At 37.8% G+C, this 14,026-nt stretch overlaps 5 non-coding genes and 34 pseudogenes across 5 annotated transcripts; all 39 read left to right on the forward strand.

The window, feature by feature from the left end:
* The first annotated feature begins 30 nt into the window (after positions 1–30).
* Positions 31–133, forward strand: LOC149602453 (5S ribosomal RNA; annotated as a pseudogene).
* A 122-nt stretch (positions 134–255) lies between these two features.
* On the forward strand, positions 256–373 carry LOC149602454 (5S ribosomal RNA; annotated as a pseudogene).
* Positions 374–495: 122 nt separating this feature from the next.
* Positions 496–613, forward strand: LOC149602455 (5S ribosomal RNA; annotated as a pseudogene).
* Positions 614–975: 362 nt separating this feature from the next.
* Positions 976–1,078, forward strand: LOC149602456 (5S ribosomal RNA; annotated as a pseudogene).
* Positions 1,079–1,200: 122 nt separating this feature from the next.
* LOC149602457 (5S ribosomal RNA) lies at positions 1,201–1,319 on the forward strand (annotated as a pseudogene).
* Positions 1,320–1,696: 377 nt separating this feature from the next.
* Positions 1,697–1,799, forward strand: LOC149602458 (5S ribosomal RNA; annotated as a pseudogene).
* Positions 1,800–1,921: 122 nt separating this feature from the next.
* On the forward strand, positions 1,922–2,040 carry LOC149602459 (5S ribosomal RNA; annotated as a pseudogene).
* Positions 2,041–2,416: 376 nt separating this feature from the next.
* LOC149602460 (5S ribosomal RNA) lies at positions 2,417–2,519 on the forward strand (annotated as a pseudogene).
* An 842-nt stretch (positions 2,520–3,361) lies between these two features.
* On the forward strand, positions 3,362–3,479 carry LOC149602461 (5S ribosomal RNA; annotated as a pseudogene).
* Positions 3,480–3,601: 122 nt separating this feature from the next.
* On the forward strand, positions 3,602–3,719 carry LOC149602462 (5S ribosomal RNA; annotated as a pseudogene).
* Positions 3,720–4,081: 362 nt separating this feature from the next.
* Positions 4,082–4,200, forward strand: LOC149602463 (5S ribosomal RNA; annotated as a pseudogene).
* A 136-nt stretch (positions 4,201–4,336) lies between these two features.
* On the forward strand, positions 4,337–4,439 carry LOC149602464 (5S ribosomal RNA; annotated as a pseudogene).
* Positions 4,440–4,561: 122 nt separating this feature from the next.
* Positions 4,562–4,680, forward strand: LOC149602465 (5S ribosomal RNA; annotated as a pseudogene).
* A 122-nt stretch (positions 4,681–4,802) lies between these two features.
* LOC149602466 (5S ribosomal RNA) lies at positions 4,803–4,921 on the forward strand (annotated as a pseudogene).
* Positions 4,922–5,056: 135 nt separating this feature from the next.
* LOC149602467 (5S ribosomal RNA) lies at positions 5,057–5,159 on the forward strand (annotated as a pseudogene).
* A 122-nt stretch (positions 5,160–5,281) lies between these two features.
* LOC149602468 (5S ribosomal RNA) lies at positions 5,282–5,400 on the forward strand (annotated as a pseudogene).
* A 370-nt stretch (positions 5,401–5,770) lies between these two features.
* On the forward strand, positions 5,771–5,889 carry LOC149602469 (5S ribosomal RNA; annotated as a pseudogene).
* Positions 5,890–6,012: 123 nt separating this feature from the next.
* On the forward strand, positions 6,013–6,130 carry LOC149602470 (5S ribosomal RNA; annotated as a pseudogene).
* Positions 6,131–6,252: 122 nt separating this feature from the next.
* Positions 6,253–6,355, forward strand: LOC149602471 (5S ribosomal RNA; annotated as a pseudogene).
* A 122-nt stretch (positions 6,356–6,477) lies between these two features.
* Positions 6,478–6,596, forward strand: LOC149602472 (5S ribosomal RNA; annotated as a pseudogene).
* Positions 6,597–6,966: 370 nt separating this feature from the next.
* Positions 6,967–7,085, forward strand: LOC149602473 (5S ribosomal RNA; annotated as a pseudogene).
* A 363-nt stretch (positions 7,086–7,448) lies between these two features.
* On the forward strand, positions 7,449–7,551 carry LOC149602474 (5S ribosomal RNA; annotated as a pseudogene).
* A 122-nt stretch (positions 7,552–7,673) lies between these two features.
* On the forward strand, positions 7,674–7,792 carry LOC149602475 (5S ribosomal RNA; annotated as a pseudogene).
* A 137-nt stretch (positions 7,793–7,929) lies between these two features.
* Positions 7,930–8,032, forward strand: LOC149602476 (5S ribosomal RNA; annotated as a pseudogene).
* Positions 8,033–9,255: 1,223 nt separating this feature from the next.
* On the forward strand, positions 9,256–9,373 carry LOC149602477 (5S ribosomal RNA; annotated as a pseudogene).
* A 137-nt stretch (positions 9,374–9,510) lies between these two features.
* On the forward strand, positions 9,511–9,613 carry LOC149602478 (5S ribosomal RNA; annotated as a pseudogene).
* A 123-nt stretch (positions 9,614–9,736) lies between these two features.
* On the forward strand, positions 9,737–9,855 carry LOC149602479 (5S ribosomal RNA; annotated as a pseudogene).
* Positions 9,856–9,992: 137 nt separating this feature from the next.
* Positions 9,993–10,111, forward strand: LOC149602480 (5S ribosomal RNA). Its single transcript, XR_016379008.1, has one exon. It is a non-coding gene; the product is annotated as a 5S ribosomal RNA (ribosomal RNA).
* Positions 10,112–10,488: 377 nt separating this feature from the next.
* On the forward strand, positions 10,489–10,591 carry LOC149602481 (5S ribosomal RNA; annotated as a pseudogene).
* A 361-nt stretch (positions 10,592–10,952) lies between these two features.
* LOC149602482 (5S ribosomal RNA) lies at positions 10,953–11,071 on the forward strand (annotated as a pseudogene).
* A 122-nt stretch (positions 11,072–11,193) lies between these two features.
* On the forward strand, positions 11,194–11,312 carry LOC149602483 (5S ribosomal RNA). Its single transcript, XR_016378720.1, has one exon. It is a non-coding gene; the product is annotated as a 5S ribosomal RNA (ribosomal RNA).
* A 137-nt stretch (positions 11,313–11,449) lies between these two features.
* Positions 11,450–11,568, forward strand: LOC149602484 (5S ribosomal RNA; annotated as a pseudogene).
* Positions 11,569–11,929: 361 nt separating this feature from the next.
* LOC149602485 (5S ribosomal RNA) lies at positions 11,930–12,032 on the forward strand (annotated as a pseudogene).
* Positions 12,033–12,169: 137 nt separating this feature from the next.
* On the forward strand, positions 12,170–12,288 carry LOC149602486 (5S ribosomal RNA). The gene has a single exon (XR_016379163.1). It is a non-coding gene; the product is annotated as a 5S ribosomal RNA (ribosomal RNA).
* A 137-nt stretch (positions 12,289–12,425) lies between these two features.
* Positions 12,426–12,528, forward strand: LOC149602487 (5S ribosomal RNA; annotated as a pseudogene).
* Positions 12,529–12,647: 119 nt separating this feature from the next.
* On the forward strand, positions 12,648–12,766 carry LOC149602488 (5S ribosomal RNA; annotated as a pseudogene).
* Positions 12,767–13,128: 362 nt separating this feature from the next.
* On the forward strand, positions 13,129–13,247 carry LOC149602489 (5S ribosomal RNA). The gene has a single exon (XR_016377877.1). It is a non-coding gene; the product is annotated as a 5S ribosomal RNA (ribosomal RNA).
* A 134-nt stretch (positions 13,248–13,381) lies between these two features.
* On the forward strand, positions 13,382–13,500 carry LOC149602490 (5S ribosomal RNA; annotated as a pseudogene).
* A 363-nt stretch (positions 13,501–13,863) lies between these two features.
* On the forward strand, positions 13,864–13,982 carry LOC149602491 (5S ribosomal RNA). Its single transcript, XR_016379073.1, has one exon. It is a non-coding gene; the product is annotated as a 5S ribosomal RNA (ribosomal RNA).
* Positions 13,983–14,026: the final 44 nt, after the last annotated feature.

Here is a 14,026-nt window from a genome sequence, read left to right on the forward strand (position 1 = left end):
ATTAAATTCAAATTATTAAATAGCACTTTCGCTAACGGCCATATCACGCTGAATACACCGGTTCTCGTCCGATCACCGAAGTTAAGCAGCGTCGAGCGCAGTCAGTACTTGGAAACTCTGCGTGCCGTTGGCTTTTTCACTTTTGTTTCCTCTTTTAAATTCCACCAGATATGAAAAAAGCAAACATATATTCTTTTTGTTATTGTTTTATAAAGATGAAGGTTAATTAAATTCAAATTATTAACTAGCACTCTCGGCAACGGCCATATCACGCTGAATACACCGGTACTCCTCCGATCAAGATGTTAAGCAGCGTCGAGCGCAGTCAGTACTTGGGAGGGAGACCCCTTAGGAACACTGCGGGCCGTTGGCTTTTTCACTTTTATTTCCTCTTTTAAATTCCACCAGATATGAAAAAAGCAAACATATCTTCTTTTTGTTATTGTTTTATAAAGATGAAGGTTAATTAAATTCAAATTATTAACTAGCACTCTCGGCAACGGCCATATCACGCTGAATACACCGGTTCTCCTCCGATCAGGAAGTTAAGCAGCGTCGAGCGCAGTCAGTACTTGGGAGGGAGACCACTTACGAACACTGCGTGCCGTTGGTTTTTTCACTTTTTTCTCCACATTTAAATTCCAATAGATTTCAAAAAAGCAAACATATTTTCTTTTTGTTATTGTTTTAAAAAGACGAAGGTTAATTTGTCTCACTTAATTCAAATTCGAATTATTAACTAGCACTCTCGGCAACGGCCATATAACGCTGAAAAAAACGGTTCTCGTCCGATCACCGAAGTTAAGCAGCGTCGAGCGCAGTCAGTACTTGGGAATACTGCGTGCCGTTGGCTTTTTCCTTTTTGTTTCCGCTTTTAAATCCCACCAGATATGAAAAAACCAAACATATCTTCTTTTTGTTATTGTTTTATAAAAATGAAAGTTAATTAAATTCAATATATTAAATAGTACTTTCGCTAACGGCCATATCACGCTGAATACACCGGTTCTCGTCCGATCACCGAAGTTAAGCAGCGTCGAGCGCAGTCAGTACTTGGAAACTCTTCGTGCCGTTGGCTTTTTCACTTTTGTTTCCTCTTTTAAATTCCACCAGATATGAAAAAAGCAAACATATCTTCTTTTTGTTATTGTTTTATAAAGATGAAGGTTAATTAAATTCAAATTATTAAATAGCACACTTGGCAACGGCTATTTCACGCTGAAAACACCGGTTCTCCTCCGATCGCCGAAGTTAAGCAGCGTCGAGCGCAGTCAGTACTTGGGAGGGAGACCACTTAGGAACACAGCGTGCCGTTGGCTTTTTCACTTTTTTTTCCTCTTTAAAATTCCAATAGATTTCAAAAAAGCAAACATATTTTCTTTTTGTTATTGTTTTAAGAAGATGAAGGTTAATTTGTCTCACTTAATTTAAATTCGAATTATTAACTAGCACTCTCGGCAACGGCCATATCACGCTGAAAAAAACGGTTCTCGTCCGATCACCGAAGTTAAGCAGCGTCGAGCGCAGTCAGTACTTGGGAATACTGCGTGCCGTTGGATTTTTCCTTTTTGTTTCATCTTTTAAATTCCACCAGATATGAAAATAGCAAACTTATTTTCTTTTTGTTTTTGTTTTAAAAAGATGAAGGTTAATTTGTCTCACTTAATTTAAATTCGAATTATTATCTAGCACTCTCGGCAACGGCCATATCACGCTGAAAACACCGGTTCTCGTCCGATCACCGAAGTTAAGCAGCGTCGAGCGCAGTCAGTACTTGGAAACTCTGCGTGCCGTTGGCTTTTTCACTTTTGTTTCCTCTTTTAAATTCCACCAGATATGAAAAAAGCAAACATATCTTCTTTTTGTTATTGTTTTATAAAGATGAAGGTTAATTAAATTCAAATTATTAACTAGCACTCTCGGCAACGGCCATATCACGCTGAATACACCGGTTCTCCTCCGATCAGGAAGTTAAGCAGCGTCGAGCGCAGTCAGTACTTGGGAGGGAGACCACTTAGGGAACACTGCGGGCCGTTGGCTTTTTCACTTTTATTTCCTCTTTTAAATTCCACCAGATATGAAAAAAGCAAACATATCTTCTTTTTGTTATTGTTTTATAAAGATGAAGGTTAATTAAATTCAAATTATTAACTTGCACTCTCGGCAACGGCCATATCACGCTGAACACACCGGTTCTCCTCCGATCAGGAAGTTAAGCAGCGTCGAGCGCAGTAAGTACCTGGGAGGGAGACCACTTACGAACACTGCGTGCGTTGGTTTTTTCACTTTTTTCTCCACATTTAAATTCCAATAGATTTCAAAAAAGCAAACATATTTTCTTTTTGTTATTGTTTTAAAAAGATGAAGGTTAATTTGTCTCACTTAATTTAAATTCGAATTATTATCTAGCACTCTCGGCAACGGCCATATCACGCTGAAAACACCGGTTCTCGTCCGATCACCGAAGTTAAGCAGCGTCGAGCGCAGTCAGTACTTGGAAACTCTGCGTGCCGTTGGCTTTTTCACTTTTGTTTCCTCTTTTAAATTCCACCAGATATGAAAAAAGCAAACATATCTTCTTTTTGTTATTGTTTTATAAAGATGAAGGTTAATTAAATTCAAATTATTAACTAGCACTCTCGGCAACGGCCATATCACGCTGAATACACCGGTTCTCCTCCGATCAGGAAGTTAAGCAGCGTCGAGCGCAGTCAGTACCTGGGAGAGAGACCACTTACGAACACTGCGTGCCGTTGGTTTTTTCACTTTTTTCTCCACATTTAAATTCCAATAGATTTCAAAAAAGCAAACATATTTTCTTTTTGTTATTGTTTTAAGAAGATGAAGGTTAATTTGTCTCACTTAATTTAAATTCGAATTATTAACTAGCACTCTCGGCAACGGCCATATCACGCTGAAAAAAACGGTTCTCGTCCGATCACCGAAGTTAAGCAGCGTCGAGCGCAGTCAGTACTTGGGAATACTGCGTGCCGTTGGATTTTTCCTTTTTGTTTCATCTTTTAAATTCCACCAGATATGAAAATAGCAAACTTATTTTCTTTTTGTTTTTGTTTTAAAAAGATGAAGGTTAATTTGTCTCACTTAATTTAAATTCGAATTATTATCTAGCACTCTCGGCAACGGCCATATCACTCTGAAAACACCGGTTCTCTTCCGATCACCGAAGTTAAGCAGCGTCGAGCGCAGTCAGTACTTGGAAACTCTGCGTGCCTTTGGCTTTTTCACTTTTGTTTCCTCTTTTAAATTCCACCAGATATGAAAAAAGCAAACATATCTTCTTTTTGTTATTGTTTTATAAAGATGAAGGTTAATTAAATTCAAATTATTAACTAGCACTCTCGGCAACGGCCATATCACGCTGAATACACCGGTTCTCCTCCGATCAGGAAGTTAAGCAGCGTCGAGCGCAGTCAGTACTTGGGAGGGAGACCACTTAGGAACACTGCGGGCCGTTGGCTTTTTCACTTTTATTTCCTCTTTTAAATTCCACCAGATATGAAAAAAGCAAACATATCTTCTTTTTGTTATTGTTTTATAAAGATGAAGGTTAACTAAATTCAAATTATTAACTAGCACTCTCGGCAACGGCCATATCACGCTGAACACACCGGTTCTCCTCCGATCAGGAAGTTAAGCAGCGTCGAGCGCAGTAAGTACCTGGGAGGGAGACCACTTACGAACACTGCGTGCCGTTGGTTTTTTCACTTTTTTCTCCACATTTAAATTCCAATAGATTTCAAAAAAGCAAACATATTTTCTTTTTGTTATTGTTTTAAAAAGACGAAGGTTCATTTGTCTCACTTAATTCAAATTCGAATTATTAACTAGCACTCTCGGCAACGGCCATATCACGCTGAAAAAAACGGTTCTCGTCCGATCACCGAAGTTAAGCAGCGTCGAGCGCAGTCAGTACTTGGGAATACTGCGTGCCGTTGGATTTTTCCTTTTTGTTTCCTCTTTTAAATTCCACCAGATATGAAAAAAGCAAACATATCTTCTTTTTGTTATTGTTTTATAAAAATGAAAGTAAATTAAATTCAAATTATTAACTAGCACTCTCGGCAACGGCCATATCACGCTGTATACACCGGTTATCGTACGATCACCGAAGTTAAGCAGCGTCGAGCGCAGTCAGTACGTGGGAGGGAGACCACTTAGGAACACTGCGTGCCGTTGGCTTTTTCACTTTTTTTCCTCTTTTAAATTCCAATAGATATGAAAAAAGCAAACATATTTTATTTATGTTATTGTTTTAGAATGATGAAGGTTAATTTGTCTCACTTAATTTAAATTTGAATTATTAACTAGCACTCTCGGCAACGGCCATATCACGCTGAAAACACCGGTTCTCGTCCGATCACCGAAGTTAAGCAGCGTCGAGCGCAGTCAGTACTTGGAAACTCTGCGTGCCGTTGGCTTTTTCACTTTTTTTTCCTCTTTTAAATTCCAATAGATATGAAAAAAGCAAACATATTTTATTTATGTTATTGTTTTATAAAAATGAAGGTTAATTAAATTCAAATTATTAATAAGCACTCTCGGCAACGGCCATATCACGCTGAATACACCGGTTCTCGTCCGATCACCGAAGTTAAGCAGCGTCGAGCGCAGTCAGTACTTGGGAGGGAGACCACTTAGGAACACCGCGGGCCGTTGGCTTTTTCACTTTTATTTCCTCTTTTAAATTCCACCAGATATGAAAAAACCAAACATATCTTCTTTTTGATATTGTTTTATAAAGACGAAAGTTAATTAAATTCAAATTATTAAATAGCACTTTCGCTAACGGCCATATCACGCTGAAAGCACCGGTTCTCGTCCTATCTCCGAAGTTAAGCAGCGTCGAGCGCAGTCAGTACTTGGGAGGGAGACCACTTAGGAACACTGCGTGCCGTTGGCTTTTAATTTTTTTTCCTCTTTTAAATTCCAATAGATATGAAAAAAGCAAACATATTTTATTTATGTTATTGTTTTAGAATGATGAAGGTTAATTTGTCTCACTTAATTTAAATTTGAATTATTAACTAGCACTCTCGGCAACGGCCATATCACGCTGAAAACACCGGTTCTCGTCCGATCACCGAAGTTAAGCAGCGTCGAGCGCAGTCAGTACTTGGAAGCTCTTCGTGCCGTTGGCTTTTTCACTTTTGTTTCCTCTTTTAAATTCCACCAGATATGAAAAAAGCAAACATATCTTCTTTTTGTTATTGTTTTATAAAGATGAAGGTTAATTAAATTCAAATTATTAAACACCACACTCGGCAACGGCTATTTCACGCTGAAAACACCAGTTCTCCTCCGATCGCCGAAGTTAAGCAGCGTCGAGCGCAGTCAGTACTTGGGAGGGAGACCACTTAGGAACACTGCGTGCCGTTGGCTTTTAATTTTTTTTCCTCTTTTAAATTCCAATAGATATGAAAAAAGCAAAAATATTTTCTTTTTGTTATTGTTTTAAAAAGATGAAGGTTAGTTTGTCTCACTTAATTTAAATTCGAATTATTATCTAGCATTTTCGGCAACGGCCATATCACGCTGAAAACACCGGTTCTCGTACGATCACCGATTTTAAGCAGCGTCGAGCGCAGTCAGGGGAGGGAGACCACTTAGGAACACTGCGTGCCGTTGGTTTTTTCACTTTTTTTTCCTCTTTTAAATTCCACCAGATATGAAAGAAGCAAACATATCTTTTTTTGTTATAGTTTTATAAAGATGAAGGTATAATAAATTCAAATTATTAACTAGCACTCTCGGCAACGGCCGTATCACGCTGAATTCAACGGTTCTCGTCCGATCACCGAAGTTAAGCAGCGTCGAGCGCAGTCAGTACTTGGGAGGGAGACCACTTAGGAACAATGCGTGCCGTTGGCTTTTTAATTTTTGTTTCCTCTTTTAAATTCCACCAGATATGAAAAAAGCAAAGATATCTTTTTTTTTGTTATAGTTTTATAAAGATGAAGGTATAATAAATTCAAATTATTAACTAGCACTTTCGGCAACGGCCATATCACGCTGAACACACCGGTTCTCCTCCGATCAGGAAGTTAAGCAGCGTCGAGCGCAGTCAGTACTTGGGAGGGAGACCACTTACGAACACTGCGGGCCGTTGGCTTTTTCACTTTTATTTCCTCTTTTAAATTCCACCAGATATGAAAAAACCAAACATATCTTCTTTTTGATATTGTTTAATAAAGACGAAAGTTAATTAAATTCAAATTATTAAATAGCACATTCGCTAACGGCCATATCACGCTGAAAACACCGGTTCTCGTCCGATCTCCGAAGTTAAGCAGCGTCGAGCGCAGTCAGTACTTGGAAGCTCTTCGTGCCGTTGGCTTTTTCACTTTTGTTTCCTCTTTTAAATTCCACCAGATATGAAAAAAGCAAACATATCTTCTTTTTGTTATTGTTTTATAAAGATGAAGGTTAATTAAATTCAAATTATTAAACACCACACTCGGCAACGGCTATTTCACGCTGAAAACACCAGTTCTCCTCCGATCGCCGAAGTTAAGCAGCGTCGAGCGCAGTCAGTACTTGGGAGGGAGACCACTTAGGAACACTGCGTGCCGTTGGCTTTTAATTTTTTTTCCTCTTTTAAATTCCAATAGATATGAAAAAAGCAAAAATATTTTCTTTTTGTTATTGTTTTAAAAAGATGAAGGTTAGTTTGTCTCACTTAATTTAAATTCGAATTATTATCTAGCATTTTCGGCAACGGCCATATCACGCTGAAAACACCGGTTCTCGTACGATCACCGATTTTAAGCAGCGTCGAGCGCAGTCAGGGGAGGGAGACCACTTAGGAACACTGCGTGCCGTTGGTTTTTTCACTTTTGTTTCCTCTTTTAAATTCCACCAGATATGAAAGAAGCAAACATATCTTTTTTTGTTATAGTTTTATAAAGATGAAGGTATAATAAATTCAAATTATTAACTAGCACTCTCGGCAACGGCCGTATCACGCTGAATTCAACGGTTCTCGTCCGATCACCGAAGTTAAGCAGCGTCGAGCGCAGTCAGTACTTGGGAGGGAGACCACTTAGGAACAATGCGTGCCGTTGGCTTTTTAATTTTTGTTTCCTCTTTTAAATTCCACCAGATATGAAAAAAGCAAAGATATCTTTTTTTTTGTTATAGTTTTATAAAGATGAAGGTATAATAAATTCAAATTATTAACTAGCACTTTCGGCAACGGCCATATCACGCTGAACACACCGGTTCTCCTCCGATCAGGAAATTAAGCAGCGTCGAGCGCAGTCAGTACTTGGGAGGGAGACCACTTACGAACACTGCGGGCCGTTGGCTTTATCACTTTTATTTCCTCTTTTAAATTCCACCAGATATGAAAAAACCAAACATATCTTCTTTTTGATATTGTTTAATAAAGACGAAAGTTAATTAAATTCAAATTATTAAATAGCACATTCGCTAACGGCCATATCACGCTGAAAACACCGGTTCTCGTCCGATCTCCGAAGTTAAGCAGCGTCGAGCGCAGTCAGTACTTGGAAGCTCTTCGTGCCGTTGGCTTTTTCACTTTTGTTTCCTCTTTTAAATTCCACCAGATATGAAAAAAGCAAACATATCTTCTTTTTGTTATTGTTTTATAAAGATGAAGGTTAATTAAATTCAAATTATTAAACACCACACTCGGCAACGGCTATTTCACGCTGAAAACACCAGTTCTCCTCCGATCGCCGAGGTTAAGCAGCGTCGAGCGCAGTCAGTACTTGGGAGGGAGACCACTTAGGAACACTGCGTGCCGTTGGCTTTTTCACTTTTTTTTCCTCTTTTAAATTCCAATAGATTTCAAAAAAGCAAACATATTTTCTTTTTGTTATTGTTTTAAAAAGATGAAGGTTAATTTGTCTCACTTAATTTAAATTCGAATTATTAACTAGCACTCTCGGCAACGGCCATATCACGCTGAAAGAAACGGTTCTCGTCCGATCACCGAAGTTAAGCAGCGTCGAGCGCAGTCAGTACTTGGGAATACTGCGTGCCGTTGGCTTTTTCACTTTTGTTTCCTCTTTTAAATTCCACCAGATATGAAAAAAGCAAACATATCTTCTTTTTACCAATATTACTACAACAGCCAAAAAAAATATGGAATCTGAAAAATGGCTTTTCTTACCTTATTACAAGGGATTTAATGAAACCCTTCAGAGGAAGTTAAGACCTTTTAATATTAAAATTATTAACAAAAAAGCTAAGGATTTAAGGAGTGCCTTAGTTAAATGGGAATCGGAATCTGATAGAGATAAAGTTGATATTTTAAATACTTCGGGCATAATTTATAAAATTGAATGTAAAACCTGTAATAAGGTTTACATCGGGGAGAAACTACTTGATAGAGTCAAGGAACATAAAAGAGATGTCAAAAACAAAAAAGAAACAAATGCCATATTTGTTCATCTAAAATTTAATACTTCACACCAGATTAATTGGCATAATATCTCTATTTTGGCTAAAGAAAAGGATTATTTTAAACGTAAAATTACTGAAAGCATATTTATAAAAAATTTTAAACATAACAATTTTAATTTAGAAGCCGGAATCTCCTTAAAAAATAATTGGAACATTAATAACCTATTAAAATATAAAAATAAAAATAAATAAATTCCCGCGCCAACCTGGCACCCTCTAGATGTAAATAATCTCCTAGGGATAAAATGTTATACTCCCCCCTTTTTTAGATATATTGTTTTTTAGTTTTTTAGTGTATAGCTTATTAATGTGAAACTCACTATGGTTCACCAGACTGAACGACGAGCCGCGGCTCGAAACGTCTCATTTTTAATTTGGATGTTTTAAATAAATTATTATTTAACTCTAATTACACGTGGTTTATCTCCGTAAATTTCTTTAATTTTCTAAATTACTTCACACCCGTGTATAATAATAGTTATGTTTGACCTTTTTAAATATCTTCTTTTTGTTATTGTTTTATAAAGATGAAGGTTAATTAAATTCAAATTATTAACTAGCACTCTCGGCAACGGCCATATCACGCTGAATACACCGCTTCTCCTCCGATCAGGAAGTTAAGGAGCGTCGAGCGCAGTCAGTACTTGGGAGGGAGACAACTTAGGAACACTGCGGGCCGTTGGCTTTTTCACTTTTATTTCCTCTTTTAAATTCCACCAGATATGAAAAAAGCAAACATATCTTCTTTTTGTTATTGTTTTATAAAGATGAAGGTTAATTAAATTCAAATTATTAACTAGCACTCTCGGCAACGGCCATATCACGCTGAACACACCGGTTCTCCTCCGATCAGGAAGTTAAGCAGCGTCGAGCGCAGTCAGTACCTGGGAGGGAGACCACTTACGAACACTGCGTGCCGTTGGTTTTTTCACTTTTTTCTCCACATTTAAATTCCAATAGATTTCAAAAAAGCAAACATATTTTCTTTTTGTTATTGTTTTAAAAAGGCGAAGGTTAATTTGTCTCACTTAATTTAAATTCGAATTATTAACTAGCACTCTCGGCAACGGCCATATCACGCTGAAAAAAACGGTTCTCGTCCGATCACCGAAGTTAAGCAGCGTCGAGCGCAGTCAGTACTTGGGAATACTGCGTGCCGTTGGCTTTTTCCTTTTTGTTTCCGCTTTTAAATCCCACCAGATATGAAAAAACCAAACATATCTTCTTTTTGTTATTGTTTTTATAAATATGAAGGTAAATTAAATTCGAATTATTAACTAGCACTCTCGACAACGGCCATATCACGCTGAAAACACCGGTTCTCGTCCGATCACCGACGTTAAGCAGCGTCGAGCGCAGTCAGTTCTTGGGAGGGAGACCACTTAGGAACACTGCGTGCCGTTGGTTTTTTCACTTTTTTCTCCACTTTTAAATTCCAATAGATATGACAAAAGCAAACATATTTTATTTATGTTATTGTTTTAAAATGATGAAGGTTAATTTGTCTCACTTAATTTAAATTTGAATTATTAACTAGCACTCTCGGCAACGGCCATATCACGCTGAAAACACCGGTTCTCGTCCGATCACCGAAGTTAAGCAGCGTCGAGCGCAGTCAGTACTTGGGAGGGAGACCACTTAGGAACACTGCGTGCCGTTGGCTTTTTCACTTTTTTTTCCTCTTTTAAATTCCAATAGATTTCAAAAAAGCAAACATATTTTCTTTTTGTTATTGTTTTAAAAAGATGAAGGTTAATTTGTCTCACTTAATTTAAATTCGAATTATTAACTAGCACTCTCGGCAACGGCCATATCACGCTGAAAGAAACGGTTCTCGTCCGATCACCGAAGTTAAGCAGCGTCGAGCGCAGTCAGTACTTGGGAATACTGCGTGCCGTTGGATTTTTCCTTTTTGTTTCATCTTTTAAATTCCACCAGATATGAAAATAGCAAACTTATTTTCTTTTTGTTTTTGTTTTAAAAAGATGAAGGTTAATTTGTCTCACTTAATTTAAATTCGAATTATTATTTAGCACTCTCGGCAACGGCCATATCACGCTGAAAACACCGGTTCTCGTCCGATCACCGAAGTTAAGCAGCGTCGAGCGCAGTCAGTACTTGGAAGCTCTGCGTGCCGTTGGCTTTTTCACTTTTTTTTCCTCTTTTAAATTCCAATAGATATGAAAAAAGCAAACTTATTTTCTTTTTGTTATTGTTTTAAAAAGATGAAGGTTAATTTGTCTCACTTAATTTAAATTCGAATTATTAACTAGCACTCTCGGCAACGGCCATATCACGCTGAAAAAACGGTTCTCGTCCGATCACCGAAGTTAAGCAGCGTCGAGCGCAGTCAGTACTTGGGAATACTGCGTGCCGTTGGATTTTTCCTTTTTGTTTCCTCTTTCAAATTCCACCAGATATGAAAAAAGCAAACATATCTTCTTTTTGTTATTGTTTTATAAAAATGAAGGTTAATTAAATTCAAATTATTAACTAGCACTCTCGGCAACGGCCATATCACGCTGAATACACCGGTTCTCGTCCGATCACCGAAGTTAAGCAGCGTCGAGCGCAGTCAGTACTTGGTAGGGAGACCACTTAGGAACAGTGCGGGCTGTTGGCTTTTTCACTTTTATTTCCTCTTTTAAATTCCACCAGATATGAAAAAACCAAACATATCTTCTTTTTGATATTGTTTTATAAAGACGAAAGTTAATTAAATTCAAATTATTAAATAGCACTTTCGCTAACGGCCATATCCCGCTGAAAACACCGGTTCTCGTCCGATCTCCGAAGTTAAGCAGCGTCGAGCGCAGTCAGTACTTGGGAGGGAGTCCACTTAGGAATACTGCGTGCCGTTGGCTTTTAATTTTATTTTTCCTCTTTTAAATTCCAATAGATATGAAAAAAGCAAACATATTTTCTTTTTGTTATTGTTTTAAAAAGATGAAGGTTAATTTGTCTCACTTAACTTAAGTTCGAATTATTATCTAGCACTCTCGGCAACGGCCATATCACGCTGAAAACACCGGTTCTCGTACGATCTCCGATTTTAAGCAGCGTCGTGCGCAGTCAGTACTTGGGAGGGAGACCACTTAGGAACACTGCGTGCCGTTGGCTTTTAATTTTTTTTTCCTCTTTTAAATTCCAATAGATATGAAAAAAGCAAACATATTTTCTTTTTGTTATTGTTTTAAAAAGATGAAGGTTAATTTGTCTCACTTAATTTAAATTCGAATTATTATCTAGCACTCTCGGAAACGGCCATATCACGCTGAAAACACCGGTTCTCGTACGATCACCGATTTTAAGCAGCGTCGAGCGCAGTCAGTACTTGGAAACTCTGCGTGCCGTTGGCTTTTTCACTTTTGTTTCCTCTTTTAAATTCCACCAGATATGAAAAAAGCAAACATATCTTCTTTTTGTTATTGTTTTATAAAGATGAAGGTTAATTAAATTCAAATTATTAAATAGCACTTTCGCTAACGGCCATATCCCGCTGAAAACACCGGTTCTCGTCCGATCACCGAAGTTAAGCAGCGTCGAGCGCAGTCAGTACTTGGAAACTCTGCGTGCCGTTGGCTTTTTCACTTTTTTTTCCTCTTTTAAATTCAAATTGATATGAAAAAAGCAAACATATTTTATTTATGTTATTGTTTAAAAAAGATGAAGGTTAATTTGTCTCACTTAATTTAAATTTGAATTATTAACTAGCACTCTCGGCAACGGCCATATCACGCTGAAAACATCGGTTCTCGTCCGATCACCGAAGTTAAGCAGCGTTGAGCGCAGTCAGTACTAGGGAGGGAGACCACTTAGGAACACTGCGTGCCGTTGGCTTTTTCACTTGTTTTTCCTCTTTTAAATTCCAATAGATATGAAAATAGCAAACTTATTTTCTTTTTGTTTTTGTTTTAAAAAGATGAAGGTTAATTTGTCTCACTTAATTTAAATTCGAATTATTATCTGGCACTCTCGGCAACGGCCATATCACGCTGAAAACACCGGTTCTCGTCCGATCATCGAAGTTAAGCAGCGTCGAGCGCAGTCAGTACTTGGAAACTCTGCGTGCCGTTGGCTTTTTCACTTTTGTTTCCTCTTTTCGATTCCACCAGATATGAAAAAAGCAAACATATCATCTTTTTGTTGTTTTATAAAGATGAAGGTTAATTAAATTCAAATTATTAACTAGCACTCTCGGCAACGGACATATCATTCTGAATACGCCGGTTCTCGTCCGATCACCGAAGTTAAGCAGCTTCGAGCGCAGTCAGTACTTGGGAGGGAGACCACTTAGGAACTATGCGTGCCGTTGGCTTTTTCACTTTTTTTTCCTCTTTTAAATTCCAATAGATATGAAAAAAGCAAACATATTTTCTTTTTGTTATCGTTTTAAAAAGATGAAGGTTAATTTGTCTCACTTAATTTAAATTCGAATTATTATCTAGCACTCTCGGAAACGGCCATATCACGCTGAAAACACCGGTTCTCGTACGATCACCGATTTTAAGCAGCGTCGAGCGCAGTCAGTACTTGGAAACTTTGCGTGCCGTTGGCTTTTTCACATTTGTTTCCTCTTTTAAATTCCACCAGATATGAAAAAAGCAAACATATCTTCTTTTTGTTATTGTTTTATAAAGATGAAGGTTAATTAAATTCAATTTATTAAATAGCACACTGGGCAACGGCCATTTCACGCTGAAAACACCGGTTCTCGTCCGATCACCGAAGTTAAGCAGCGTCGAGCGCAGTCAGTACTTGGGAGGGAGACCACTTAGGAACACTGCGTGCCGTTGGCTTTTTCACTTTTTTTCCTCTTTTAAATTCCAATAGATATGAAAAAAGCAAACTTATTTTCTTTTTGTTATTGTTTTAAAAAGATGAAGGTTAATTTGTCTCAATTAATTTAAATTCGAATTATTAACTGACTCTCGGCAACGGCCATATCACGCTGAAAACACCGGTTCTCGTCCGATCTCCGAAGTTAAGCAGCGTCGAGCGCAGTCAGTACTTGGGAGGGAGACCACTTAGGAACACTGCGTGCCGTTGATTTTTTCACTTTTTTCTCCACTTTTAAATTCCAATAGATTTCAAAAAAGCAAACATATTTTCTTTTTGTTATTGTTTTAAAAAGATGAAGGTTAATTTTTCTCACTTAATTTAAATTCGAATAATTAACTAGCACTCTCGGCAACGGCCATATCACGCTGAAAAAAACGGTTCTCGTCCGATCACCGAAGTTAAGCAGCGTCGAGCGCTGTCAGTACTTGGAAACTCTGCGTGTCGTTGGCTTTTTCACTTTTTTTTTCCTCTTTTAAATTCCAATAGATATGAAAAAAGCAAACATATCTTCCTTTTGTTATTGTTTTATAAAAATGAAGGTTAATTAAATTCAAATTATTAACTAGGACTCTCGGCAACGGCCATATCACGCTGAATACACCGGTTCTCGTCCGATCACCGAAGTTAAGCAGCGTCGAGCGCAGTCAGTACTTGGGAGGGAGACCACTTAGGAACACTGCGTGCCGTTGGCTTTTTCACTTTTTTTCCTCTTTTAAATTCCAATAGATATGAAAAA

The sequence above is a fragment of the Phalangium opilio genome, unplaced genomic scaffold (genome assembly GCF_054372755.1).
Source record: "Phalangium opilio isolate 3A_F unplaced genomic scaffold, DU_Popi_V2 ptg000360l_1, whole genome shotgun sequence".
NCBI classification, from domain to species: domain Eukaryota; kingdom Metazoa; phylum Arthropoda; class Arachnida; order Opiliones; family Phalangiidae; genus Phalangium; species Phalangium opilio.